General features: G+C 42.1%; 1 protein-coding gene across 1 annotated transcript in view; it reads right to left on the reverse strand.

The window, feature by feature from the left end:
• The window catches only part of SUGCT (succinyl-CoA:glutarate-CoA transferase), a 3,526,579-nt gene that overhangs the window by 93,653 nt on the left and 3,417,954 nt on the right, over positions 1-14,972 (reverse strand). The window lies entirely within an intron of this gene.

A 14,972-nucleotide genomic window follows, 5' to 3' on the forward strand; every position in this document is an offset into this window, starting at 1 on the left:
AGGAGTATTACGTCTTTGGTCTGTGCAACTTCTGTTGTCGCAGATTCGGATGCCTTCTGTGTCCTTTGCTGCAAATCAGATCACAACTGAGGTTCTGGTGCCAGGGGCATTAGAAGTGTAGGTGCAAGTGACCAATGGGCTACTAGTCCCAGCGGCTAATGCACCCTTGAGGTGACCACATCCCGGGGGCGTCATCTTTTCTACCCAGAAACCTCTATTCAGCCACTTGTAACACCTTTCTTAGCAGTAAAGACTAGGTAGCCTACCCTGGAGGTGTGGCTAGAGGTGTGGCTAGCCTTCTGGGGATGTACACCTCCTGGAAACCTAATTTTCCCACCTGCCCGGGTGCAATCGTGCCTAGGGGCAGGGGTAGAGATATTTCCCCCTTTGAAAGGCAGGCTGGTTGCATATTACAGGCAGTAAAGGCTTTAAAGCTCACCATCTTGATGTGCCACTTCACTAGCCTGTCAGGGACGGAGGGGTGACCTCCTTCCCGTCCAGACATTTGTTTCTGACTCCTAGGAGAGTTCACACCTCCTAGTAGGGAGTAACATTCCTGTCTTGGCAGCAGCAGCTGCGGGCTGGCAGCCAGAGCACAGGGATGGCTTGGACAAACAGGTGGGCAACCTCTAAGGTAGCCACCTGGGTGCATGCCACATCGTCCTCAGTCCACAATTCGTGTCAGGGGTGATGAGGCATGTTGTGTGATACCAAACATGACATAATTCGGTGGTACCATAATGGTACCCTCCAGGTAGCTTGGGTGCCAGCCCATGCTTTCGTTGGACCGCTAATCACTTTTAGCATTCCTGATGGAAAAAGGCTACAATAGGGACATAAAAGCTTGCAGTTATATGTTGTCACTTTAATATAAGGCACCCTGCCTCTTGGGCTAAGGAGGCTTTGCTTAGTGATGACTGGCATGGGTTAAAAATAGTGCATTGACTTTCTCACACATAGTAAGGGCAACATTGAGTTTGATAGATTGCAATGCTCTTGCAGTGCGCAAAGGCAGGACTGCTGTAATCTGTTTAGCTGGGTCACTCAGGGTATCACAAACAGTGCTTCACGTCATGGTGGCCCCTTTAACTCCCATGCCCTGGGTGACACTGGTACCATATACTATCAACTTATTAGGGTGTTACAGTCCCTGCCAATTGGGGTTGCCAATTCACATGTATCAGCTTTAGGGAGAGAGCACTGGCACTAGGACCTGGGCAGTAGGCTCCTGTGCACTTTGAGAGTCAAAACCATCAGCATTGAAGCAAAAAAGGATTTTGTGTGTGTGTGTGAGGGGGGGTGACCATACAAAAGGGCACTTTTCAACAGGCATGGAGAATATGTTTGACACACTGAATTAGTAATATTTATCTGTGGCAAGAGATACTCAGGCCGATTATAGAATACTGTATTCACACCCAATGTGCAGGTTCAGAATTAACTGTGGAGTGCTCCCAATAATTAAGAACAGAGAAAAATAAAAATGTTTATTACATTGGAAAGCGTCTGTTTAAAAATGTGTTATGTAAGTTAAATGTATGTATTTATTTTAAATGCAGAATTAAAGAACAAACGCTATCGCACTATTAAATTAATTTTGAAAGAAATCTTTATTTAAGTTAAATATATTGAAGTAAAATAATTTGCCCCACTTTAAATCAACAACTATATTCCAACTATAGTAAAAATTCATTTTTCAATATGCATTATTAATTCTTAAAAGCAATGTTACATTAATTTTAAAATAAAAAAAATGATCAAACACATACTATTTTTAAATACATTTTGTTAACTTCAAATTATAATTGTTTATATTCCTAAACTACTTCAAATAATTACATCCATTTAAATGTACCATCATTTCCTGTGGGTTTTACTTAAGTCCCTATCTCCTTTGATTTCTATGTGAGGATGCTACAGTACTAGTGGTTGGCCATGTGTGGTGCTGGACTTTCCTCAGCTGTGGGCTGGAGTAATTTACTACCATTTTGGGATTATTCTTTTGTGAGTGGGTACATGTATTTCCCTAAACCCCTACCTAGCACTTAATTACCCTTCCTTACTCCTCCCTAAGCCCCTTTCATTTAGCAGTAATTATTCCCCAATTTCTTGAATTTCTCAATGGTAAAGTTCCTGGAGAATATTTGAGGGATAATATGAATGGATATATTGTTGGTCCAAGTGATCAGATTATGGTGTAGGTTAAGCAGGTTGGTGGTGGCAAAGGAGTGATCAGGCCACATACGAGGTAGCACCACTAAGTTCTATGTTTCAAAGTTGTGAGTAAAGACGAGAATGAGCGACCTCCCTGCAGTGCTCATCAAATCACTCACCAAGCATTAGAATCATAGGGGCTGCATATTCTTGAGAATGTTGGATGTCAGATTTGAGTGAGATTTGTCTAACGATGCATTGAAGTTGCCCATGATCAGGATTTTGTTGCAATTAGTCTGTAGGTAGAATGTACTTTTGAGAAACATGCTACATACACTTTATTTTTGGTAAGAGCTAGCTGATGCTGTTAAGTCACATAGATTTGCATACATCAGGTATCTCATCTATCCATGCTGATATTTCAGGAGTATCAGCTGGTGAACACTTCTTTATATTCATGCAACCCACAGATATGTGAGATCAGCTAAAAAGAAGTTTAAAAACATTTAAATTAATGTTGTTTCCTTATTCAGTGGTGGAATGGCAAGGGAACTTTCACTCAAGGATCTCTAGTCTAGGTTAGTGGCATTCTAAAGCCTGATTTCATGAAAAAGTGTGTCAAATAATGGGGCTATAGACATTTTTAACAGAGTTTATTCACAAATGGTCTGTTTGAACATATCAACAAAAACAAGGACAAATATCATAAAGGGGCTTTACCTAGAAGTCTCAACAAATAAAACATGCACAATTACTTATAACAATGTTTGCTTGTTAAATGATAGCAACACACTCCATTCTCTTCACCCACGCAAGCAAGACGAGTTAATAGTTCATGCTGAAGCTGAAATAGATAGCTTCACCTTTTGGACCAAGGGCTAGATGTACAAAGTTTTTTAGCTGTCGAAAACGGCCAGATTTGCATAATCTGGCTGTTTGCGACAGCTAAAAAGCTTTTTGGGTATGTACCAAAGCAAAATTGCGATTCAGTAACCTGTTACCGATTCACAATTTGGCTTTGCGATTCAGTTTGCGAATGTCTGTCAAACTATTTTTTAAGAGCAGGCAGTGGTCCACGGACTACTGCCTACTCTCAAAAAATGAAAAGAAAACATTTCAACTTCTGTTTTAAATGTGTCGCCTGCATTAAAAAAAAATTATTACTTTACTGAAAAGCAATCACAGACATGGTGGCCTGCTGACCCCACCAGGTCACTATCACTGTGATTTTTTAGCTCCCCAGGGGGTCGCAAAGCTAGCTAAAACTCAACAGAGTTTTGTACTTTTGAAATAACGATTTCCTAATTGCGATTTGCATGGAATCACAATTAGTAACTCGGAATGTCTAACATATGTACATGTGGCACCAAGTTTCAATAGACAGTCCATAAGGAGGATATCTAAAAAAGTAAATAAGTGACGCCTTTTTTATTCTACCCATGCTATTTTAGATAGATCAATCGTATTTTAATAGTGTTACTGTGAATGCTTGACTACTGCCATAAAAGGGATTTTTTTCTCATTCCATCACAAAACAAATGTTGATAGCCGTTTCTTCTTCAGGTAGAACAATTTGATCGGAGCTTTGGGATGAGTTAGTTCAGCTTGCTTCTTTCTCAGGGATGGATAGACTATTATGGTCACTCCCTTCAAAGAAGTGGGGTTTATTGTCACTTGGTGTACATATGAGGTACTTACGAGGGGGATATATGGGTTCCTAGAACTAAACGTGCCAACTGAGCCACTTGGGCATTGCTGCTATGCGTTAGCTTCCTTTTTAATTTATTTTTTGATTTTGCTACCATTGTATTGTGAAGAATTATGCGACAGAACTGGGCAGAAGTGCTCAATACATGGTGGCAAATAACCTTATTTATCTAAACTCAACTGTGCTGTCTCTGCTGTGCAGAAAGCAGTGGAGCAGATTTATTAAGGTTTCACACAACACCCAAGCAGCATCCAAATTTGCTCCACTGTTTTGCGTAAAAGGGAAAACACAGCCTCACATTTACAAAAGCTGGCCTTCTGCTGGTGTCTGTCCCTGAAAAAGCACATAAACCGACCGCCTTGTACAACGCACAGCCTTACACCAAGGCAAGTGTGCGCGGGCTACTATAGGATTTGCACTTGCCTCAACGACAGAGTATCCTTCCACATACCCAAGAGGAACCTCCGAGCCACTGACCTCGCCCTGGCAGAGGTCCCCCGCATCAGCAGGAACAGAACAGGCGGGAGAGCATTCTCTTACATCGCGGCCAAGACCTGGAACAATCTCCTTGTGAACATCAGAAGCTCCCCAACCCTGCACACGTTCAGGAAGGACCTCAAGACCTGGCTCTTCGACTGACCCGGAGCTGCTCCCCCCCCAGAGCGCATTGAGACCCTCACGGGCGAGTAGCGCGCTTTATAAAACCCTGATTGATAGCCTTTCAACATTCCTGTAAAACTTCTGAAGAGCTTACACATGCTGGAGGTTCCGACGCATTGGATGTGTGCACTGCAGCACAAATGCTATGGATCTGTTCGGGGGAAATCAACTCGTTCTGCCGTGTTTGTGCCAGCCTCCATATTAAAAGTGACACGGGGTTTGTAAATAAGACCCCAGTTGGGCATCTTAGTAGAACGGGCTTTATGACAAATCTATTGTGCTGGTGTTCATTCTTCCACAGTAATGCCCCCTTGATGCAAAGAGACACAAATCAGTTTTTGCACTAAGAAAAGTACACCGTTTCAAAGCAAAACACTTATTATGCTACATCGTAAATCCCAGCTGTCACTTTTACCCACTAGGCATTGCTTTGTGTCACCGGTGCAGGGCCTTAGTAAATCTGGCCACACAGCTGGGCACTTCTCTTTAACTGTGAGACTGGTCGACCTTTAATGCCATTAATGTCTAACTCGTTTAGTAGTTGGTTTAGATGGTTACAACATTTGTGGTTTTTGAATAAAACATTCAAACTAACATGGTGCATAACTTGGTTGATAGTGGGCTATGACAATGGGTGTTCCAGGAAGCTATAATTTCTTATCCAAAGGCAGAAATGGAATGGTTCAAGCCACAAGTCAAAAACATGAGATAATTCAGATGTTTTATGTATATCTATATTCCCTTCGAGGAACAATATTTGATGAAATACCTCGGCTAATTGGGTCTGGGATTTCTCTACGTTTCGCTCCGGGACATTAAATAATTCTTTAAAATCCCACATGAACTGTATCCAAGAATAATTAGAAGGAAAAACAACGAAAATAAGTGGAATTTGAAGTACCCATGTTTTAAAGTACAGCACAAAAACAGACACAGAGCACGTCATATAAAGTCCTAATGTATGACAGGGAACTGTACATAGTCTCATCTGAAAGCTTATAAATATCAAATTCAGGTACCGCGGTATGATTTTGAAGGCAGCTGCTGTGTCCCCACTCCCAAGAGCAGATTTCATTAAAAAACTGCACAGATTTCCTGGTAACCTGACATAACCCCTGAATTCGAAAGGTGAAGGGCATGCTGGTTATAATGCTTTTTCATCCCACGCAAGAACATCAGCATAAAATCAAAAACTCCATTCTGTTTTCCTGGAGTCTGATATCTTTCAAACTTTAGCCCCAGATTTGAGATACTCCATCTTAAAGCGGATGCCAAATATTACCTCATTTCACATCTATGTACCTGTTGTAGATTATATTCATGCTCATGATCGCTTAAAAACAGCTGTTGCTATTGCAAACATGATTACTGTAGTGTCCTGCAGGACACGTTTTAGTGTTCAGGAGTGTGCTGTACCTACACTCTACACCCACATATCACAGGCATCATCGGTCAGGTGACCTTGCTAATTAAAGAGGCAGCGACTATGTGCCTCAGGTCAGTTACCAGTACTATACTACGAAGTTGGTGTCCATCATTTTCTAAGTATGTGGGCCTAGAGCCCACTAATTTACAATGGAGACAAGCAGTTCGACCCCCACGTGTACAAGGGCAGCAGTCTTCCAGATGGTTGTGGGTGGAAGTGTAGCCTTTGCCTATTGCACCCAGCCCCTGCTACCAGCATGATGCTACCCATGCACTGCAACTGCCTGCCTGCTATGACCCCCTGTAAGGCAGAAGTGGACCACTGGGTCTGGGGTCAACCCCGCGGGCAGAAAACCATGCAGCAGGCAAGGCGAGAAAGCTGCATATGAGTCATGGCCTGCATCTGCATATGAGTCATGGCCTGCATCCTGTCTGAGGTGTCTGCATGTGGCTGACCAGCACATTGTGATAACACACTGTCTGCTGGTTAAAGAGGAATGGTCTGTTTCTGCCGTGCCGAACATGAGGGACATCCAGTGCAGCATAGTGAGGGAGGCCGCCACGGGCCTGCAGTGCAAATAAGTCTGCTGTGACCCGCTTAAGCAACACTGAGCAACTACCCTGCTGCACCAATACTGCAAGCCTCCCCCTCCCACACATGAAATGCGTGTGGACAGAGGAGACGCGCGAGCGCGTTACCTAAGATGGCCGCCGCCACCGGAGCTCCGTGATTCCCGGAGCTTTCAGCCCTAATTACGACGATATACCGGCAAAAAACCCAGCGAAAATACCGGCGCTTGCCTCATGAACCTTCCACCTACCTGTGAGTCCGTTTTGGAGCGTTTTTGACGACGGAGTTATTTTTCTTCACCTCACAGACTTCTGCTTCAAGCTCTCCATCGAGGTACTGCCGAGAATGTGAGCCTGGGGGCGGAGTGTCATTTAAGAAAGAGGCTGGCTTGGGCCTAGCTCCGCCTACAGTCCTGTTTAGCTGCTGCACCTGGGATTTATCAGTGTTATTTAAGCAATTGTCGTTATTTACAATACCTTTCCTCATATTTTGAGGTTATTTGTCTCACTCTATTTTTCTTCATATTAAGTCATATTTTTATTTTTTTTTACCTCAAAATGGATTCAAAAAATCCTTCCGCTAATAAAAGGAAGCAGCAGGTTTCTCCTCCTCCCACAAAATCCAAAGTGGTGGAATCCTCAGAGCCTTCTTTGTCTTTGATTTTGGAGGAAATTAAAGCCTTGCGTTTGAATACTGACTCCATTGCTTCAGAGGTTAAAAATGTTCGTAAAGATATGGCTTCTATATCCATGAAGGTGTCAGACAATACCATTAAAATCCAAGATAATAAGAATAAATTGGATGCTTTTACACCTTTAATGACTAGAATTATGCCAATGCATACTCAGCTGCTGGACTTAGAAAATCGCAATAGGCAATACAATCTGCGCATCTTTAATTTGCCTGAAGAAATTGAAGGGACCAATTGTCGCCTTTATCTTGAATCTCTTTTGCCTGGTCTCCTGAATATTAAGTTTGCAGAAAAATTTGAAATTGATAAAGCTCATAGAGTTCCGTCACATCGTAATCCTCGTCATTCTAAGCCAAGGCAGATGATATTTAAGGTCCTGCGCCATCACCACCTGGTCCTTATCCGGAAAGCTGTTCGTGAAATACCATCTTTAGTGGTGAATGGAACCAAAATCTTCATCCATCAGGATTTTGCGAAAGAAACAGTGGCTATTCGTAAAGAATTTTCATCTCTTCGTCCGCATCTGAGGAGTCTTGGCTTCAAGTATGGACTATTTGATCCTTCTACAATGCGTATCTGGAAGGACAATGTCTCTAAATCTTTTCAACGTCCTGAAGATCTTCGTCTTTTCCTTGAACAGCAGGCTCCTCCATCAATGGATACACAAGACCCTAATTCTTGACTTCATATCGCTGGTTTCTTGTGACAGGTCTATTACTAAATTTCTTCATGGGCTCCAACGGTAACTGGCCATGCTTGGTGAACGGGTGTGCGTTTCCTTGTCTTTATTTATGTGGCATGTTCGTACCTTACTCTCTCTTTTTTGTTTCTCCCTTTCCTATCTTTCGATCAGAGTTACTCTATTAATCTGTCTTATCCTACCTTCTTCTTGTTCCTATTCCTGTCTTTTTCTTCTCTTATATCCTAATGGCTAACATTCATAATATAAAAATTGTTTCTCTTAATGTGAATGGTTTACGACATCCGGTGAAACGTTTAAAAATTTTGGATTATTTAGGTAATTCTAAGGCTGACATCTGTTTTGTCCAAGAGACTCATATTGATGATAAAGTTTTAAGTTATATGAACAAAAAGTGGGTGGATTCTATTGTTTCTTCACCTGCTGCAGGTAAAAAAAATGGGGTCGCTATTTTCTTTGCCAAAAGGTTACATTGTCAGGTCTTGCATAAGATCTCCGACTCTGATGGTAGATATATTATAGCTAAAGTTAAAATTCATGATTCTATTTTCTATTTGATGAATGTTTATGGTCCTACGTCAGAGGATCCTGTTTTTTGGACATCTGTTACGTCAGAAGTTTTAAAGTTGGGAAATGCTCCATTGATTTTTGGTGGTGATCTAAATATGTTTGTGGACCCCTTGTTAGATAGATTGTCTACATCTCGATTTAGACCGTCCAAGACTTTTCATGCCTTTAAGACCTTTCTTCAAACTACTAAAATAGCTGACATTTGGCGATTGCACTATCCAACTGGTAAAGATTTTTCTTTTTTTTCCAACCCACACAATTCCCATTCCAGAATAGACTATTTTTTCCTTTCCCCTTCCCTTATTCAATTTGCTAATGATCCTATCATTGGTACCATCGACATTTCAGATCATGCTATGATTTCCTTTGTATTAAATGTATCATCTTCATTTTCTAAGCAGTCAAGATGGCGCATGAATTCTGACATTGTCCTTAACGATACTCATAAGCCTAAGTTACTCCAAGCTATTCAAGAATATTTTACTTTTAATTCGGAAGGGTCTACCTCCATTACCACTCGCTGGGATGCATTTAAAGCTTATATTAGGGGTACTACTATTTCTATTATGGCTCATGAAAATAAGAAGTTTAATTCACATATCAAATCTCTAGAAAAACAAATTGCTCATTTTGAACGTTTATTTGTTTCATCTAGTGATCCCCAATATAAAGTAAAATTGCAAAAGCTGCGGTATGAATTCAATGCAATCCTCAGTACTAGAGCTGGAGTCCAACTCTCTAAATCCAATGCCAAATTTCGTTTTAATACCAATAGGTCTGGTAGACTTCTGGCTAATTATTTGCGTATTAAACGAGATAAAACTCAGATTACATCTATCAAATGTCCTCAAGGTAAAATTGCTTTTTCTCATAATGAGATCGTCAATGAGTTTTTGAATTTTTATTCTACTTTATATAATAAACCTGATTATTGTGATGTTTCTTTAATTGATTCCTTTTTACAACACTCTGATTTACCTCACATTTCTGCCTCTGACAAAATTAAATTAGATTTACCTATTACTAATGAGGAAATTCTTTCAGCCATTAAATTGCTTCCGAAGAAAAAATCCCCTGGTCCTGATGGTATCCCCGCAGAATTTTATAAAGAGTTCCAACATCACCTTTTACCTTTTTTGAATCAGATTTTTTCTCATTTTTCCTCATCAGGTACTATTTCAGGTTCTTTTTCTGAAGCCTTAATTGTTGTACTTCCCAAACCTGATAAGGACCCTACCCTTGTTGCTAATTACCGTCCCATTTCCTTAATCAATCAAGATTGTAAACTATATGCTAAAATTCTCGCTTCCAGGTTAGCCCCTATCCTTCATTCAATTATTCACCCTGATCAATCTGGTTTTATGAAAAATCGATATTCTGCTAACAATACGAGAACGTTGCTACATGTTATTGAGCAAAGCTCCTCTATCCTTAACCCTGCTGGTGTTATGGCATTAGATGCTGAAAAAGCTTTTGACAAAATCCATTGGCAATTTTTGTTTAAAACTTTGTTATCCTTTAATTTTGGGCCTTCCTTTATTCGTATGATTTCTGCTTTATACTATACTCCCACTGCTCGACTATTTATTAATGGTCAGATTTCTAACCAATTTTCTCTTTTCAGAGGCACTCGACAGGGTTGTCCCCTTTCCCCTCTTTTGTTTTTACTTGGTATAGAACCATTTCTTAATTACATTCGTAAATGCGAAAACATTCAAGGGATTACTGTTTGTGATATTACTGTTAAAACTCTAGCATATGCTGATGATGTGTTATTATTTATTAGCAATCCTGATTCCTCTGTTCCTTTTCTGCTTGATATTATCTCTAAATACTCTATTGTGTCAGGTTATAAGTTAAATGTTACTAAAACTGAATTTTTTCCACTCAATATGTTGTGTACTCCTGATATGCTACCCTCACCAGATATAGTTTGGCAAAAGAATAAATTGAAATACCTTGGTATTTTATTTTCATCATCCCTTCATGCTACCCTAAAATTAAATTCTGACTTCATTCTAGAACATATCAAACAAAAAACTTCCAAATGGTCCTCCCTTCATCTTTCCTGGTGGGGGAGAATGGAATCTATTAAAATGACTATTGCACCTAAAATATTCTATTCCCTTGCAATGATCCCAACTCAATTTCCACTCAAATTTTATAAAGATGTTGACAAACTTCTATCAAAATGTTTATGGAATAACAAGCCTCCCCGTATAGCTTATAAAAAATTAAAAGTTCCCAAATGTAATATTGGTTTTGCCCTACCTGACTTTCTTCTATATCATAAGGCATTTATCCTTAAACAGAGTTCGTTATGGTTTAATATATCTCCTATGCTTACACCCCCTATTTGGTATCATATAGAGACTTCCCTTGTTAAACCTTTTCCTTTATTATCCCTATTAACCATGTCTCCCGTATCTAAAATTGTACACTCGTCCTCCATAATTAAATCGTCAAGATTAATTTTTAACGATTTAGACTCCAATTTTGAATCCCCTCTACTTTCCACGGTACATTTGTCCTTGTGGCATAGTGCCTTGTTAAAATTAAATAAGAATATTTCGTTTTGGTCTTCATGGATTGCTAAAGGTATTTTTTATCTTGGAGATGTTTTCATGGATGGAGCGTGTATTCCATTTATTCACCTCCAATCAAAATTTAATCTGCCTTTAACTGATCTGTCTAAATATCAATTCCTTTGTAATTCTATTTTAGATTCTTTCCCACATGGCATTCCTTCTAAAATGACAGCTGATTTTATGCTATATGTTAATACTGTGTCTTTATCCCCTAAAGCGGTGTCTGTATTTTATAAGAAGCTCACTATATCCTTAGGTTCCAATATTGATACACTCTCTACCTTTTGGAACAATGAGCTATCTTTATCTTTGCCAAGTGATTCTTGGTCATTAATATGGACTCTTTCTATTTCTGGTTGCTTACCAGTGTCAATTTATCAAACTAATGCTTATATTTTATTTAATTCCTTATGGACACCACTGCGTTTATTTAAAGCTCATTTATTACCATCTAATGTATGCTGGCATTGCAATTTGCAGCCTGGTTCCTTACGTCATATGTTATTTGAATGTCCGCTTATTTTGAAATTTTGGTCTGAAGTATGGACTGTAATACAGAAAATTCTACCTATTTCAGATTCACCCTCTTATACTTTAATCATATGCAAATCTGTTGTTTTGAGTGTACCCCTTGAAGATAATGAAGCTAAACTATTTAACTTTTTTGTATCGGCTGCATTGAAATCCATCACATTTTGTTGGAAGGATGTTACTTCCCTTTCAGTCCATGCTTGGTGGTCTTGGATTATCTTTACAAGAAGAGGTGCTCAATTGTCACTACAAGGTTTTCATCATAATTCTTCTACTTTTCAATCGTTCTGGTCTCCTATAGATTCATATGTACAGTTATAACTATTGTTGTTCTTCCTTACTACTGTATTGTATTGGTAACTCTACTTGTATTAGTATTTATGCTATGAATTATATATTTCCCTTCCCCTTTCCCTGCGCCCTTCCCCTCCTTTTTTCTCCTTAGAATGTCTAATTTTTTCTTGCGATGTATTTTATTGAAGACTGTATATTTTATGATTAGTTCTTTTCGCTTCTTTGTATTTTAATGAAATCCTTCTTCACTTTTTTGTATGTATTTATGTGATTCATCATTCTTAAAATTTCAATAAAGTCTTACTGAACAAAAAAAAAAAAAAAGAAATGCGTGTGGACAAGTGAGGGCACAAACACTGTGACCCCTTGCATAGCTGCAGTGAGGGAAGCCCAGTGCCGGCATCTCCATAGGCTGTCAAGGGTCAGCTGTAGGGGCCTGGGCCGTGGCCTGTGAGGAGAGGAGCCACCTGGCTGTGCATGGCTGCACCTATCTGGGACCCAAAGGCGACTGCAAGGGAGGGCAGCCCAGCTGTGTTTTGGACGCCTTTGAATATGTGGGCCAGGCCTGCCGCTCCAGAGTTATGCGACACCGCACCTCTAATTATGCCAAATCAGAGCCCGCATAGGTTAAAAGGTCCACAGCATCAGGAAAGTTGCTAAGGCCTGAGTGAAGTAGCGGCTGCAGTGCCACCTGGCGGCAGCTCAGTGGACCCCACCACTGCACCTGCAATCAAAGACATGGCTCGCAGTATTCCCAAAGATGCATTGACCTTCCAAAGTAACTGCAGTGTCACCCACTGGCCATTTTCCCCTTCTGCACCAGAGGACTGCTTAGTAAGACTTTAACTTTACCTACAATGGCAGGAGGAGTGCAAGGGGAATGCAAGGGGGGCTGCACCTGAGCTGATCAGCCCTAGACCCCGCACCTGTAACACTGAGCTGGCACCTTAGCTGAGTGTCCTCAGATGCCCCTGTGGGCTGCCTAGTTGTTGGAAGAAAGGGTGCTAACCCCCAGTGAAGACCTCCTAGAAGCCTAAAGCTGCCCAGCCAAGAGAGCTGTGAAGAGTCAGGTTACAGCCAAGACAACGGAACAGGAGGCCGCCAAGCCACACGCAGTAAAGCCCCAAGGCAGCAAGCCACGAAGGGCAGAAGGAGAATGCGCATTGTATGCACAATTCCGCAAGCGAGGAAATTGCACCACACACCCCTCGTAATGAAAAGATACCATCGCAAGCCAGATAAACTGGCCAACAATGCGACAGAAGAGGGCACCCATGAAGAAGGACCTGAGAGCGCAAGGTTAGTGGTGCACCGAAGCCTTCACCTGCAAATCTGACAGCACGGGCAGAAGCCCAGGAGAGAAAGAGAGCTCTTCGAAAAGAAGAAGCAATGATGAATGGAAGAGGCCGCCCCAGTAGGCCACCCACTTCACAGAATGGCCACAGTTGGCCCAGCAATGAGCATGTCACATGAAGTGACCGACCCTGCCAAGCATGCCTGAATGGAGGCAGGAGCAAATGATGCAACGGCGCAGGCTCGAGGAGCAAACACTATGCCCCCATGCAAAGAAGATGGAAGAAAAATGACCCTCCATCCAGGGATTGGACCACTGAGACGATCCCAGAGAAAGGGATAGGGTCTGTGAGATACTCACGAGGAGGAGAAGCATGTCCTGATGACAGGACAAGAGCCACGTCATGCCAACAGGGCGCGACCAAGGAGGTCCTGGAAAAGAGAGCACCACCGTGAGAAGCCTGATCAGAAAGTAGAAGAGAGTGGCCTGTTTCCACATTGTTAATGAGTGTACAAGGATAAGAGAGTGGCATAATGCCACAGCATAAAGGAAAAGAGGAGAGAAAGGTGTGTGACCGACCCGTCACATGGAAGATGCTGACAACCACAAGTGTGCAGGAGAAGGAAGTTGAGCGACCACCATCATCACACCGAGCAATATGTTGATACTTGCAGCAATTTTTGTTCAGTGGTAAGACTGTCATCATTACCAGGTGCATCACCATAAGTCATCTAAGGAGCATCCCAACACCAGAGTGGAGCCCTATGCCTGCAAAACAACCAGAGGCTAACAAGGCATCCCTGATGCAGTGGAAGGCTGGCCAACCAGAAACCGTCTGTGAGCCCCCGTGAACCTGAGACCTGCCGAAGAGAGCAAACTCGGCCATTGGACCATCCACCCTCGGGTTACTTGGCCATGGCCCTGTTGGGAGTTCCGCAGTGACCCCTTTGCGTGGCCATTGAGATGCGCACATCCCAAGCAGTCCAGTGGCAATCCAGGGGCAAGAGCTGCTAGAGAATTCCGGTGAGAGGGGAATCCCAACAAGAGAGATGCCTCTGCAGGAGCTCTACGACAGGCACCAGGAAGCACTGAGGTCCACCAAAGACTATTGGATGAAGGTCGGAGCACCTGACTCTGAAACAACCACCCTTTGCAGCTGCAAGAGTGACTTGGATGTCGTCCTGTTGGCAGTTACTCAGCGATACCTTTGCACGTTCTACGAGAGCTCCACACAGTTCACACAATCCTGTGACAGCCCGTCAAAAAAGGCCTCAAGGAAATATCTGTGAGAGGGGAGTCCTGGCATGAGAAGGAAGTCTGAAGTCTGAAGCCTTGACCACTGGCTCAAGGTCAGCACTCTCCCCAGCAGCCTCGCCTGCACACCACGCTTCCTACTGCCTCCCAGCTCCTAGGTTCGAGCCAGCAGTCAGCCCTGCCGTAACTTCTCCTGCCTCCTGCGCCCACCGTAAATTCTCTCCTTTTCTCCTGTGCCCCATATTATGTTCGGGCTGTGTTTTATTCCTTTTCTTGTACTTCCTGTATTTTCTTTACTTTTCTGTATTGTGCCCCATATTGTGTGCCCGTTGTGTACTTTGCCCCTTCTTTCAGGCACCTGTGTTGCCCGCTCTTTCCCGCTCCGCACGCAAACACGCCATCAAACTCTGGTACCTGCTTGACACATCTTCCCCGGACATCGCTTTCCTGACCGAGACCTGGATGAACGAGTGCTCGGCTCCCGACATCGCCATAGCCATCCAGGACGGCTACAAGATCACCCGCAGAGACC

The sequence above is a fragment of the Lissotriton helveticus genome, chromosome 4_1 (assembly GCF_964261635.1).
Source record: "Lissotriton helveticus chromosome 4_1, aLisHel1.1, whole genome shotgun sequence".
Taxonomy (NCBI): Eukaryota; Metazoa; Chordata; class Amphibia; order Caudata; family Salamandridae; genus Lissotriton; species Lissotriton helveticus.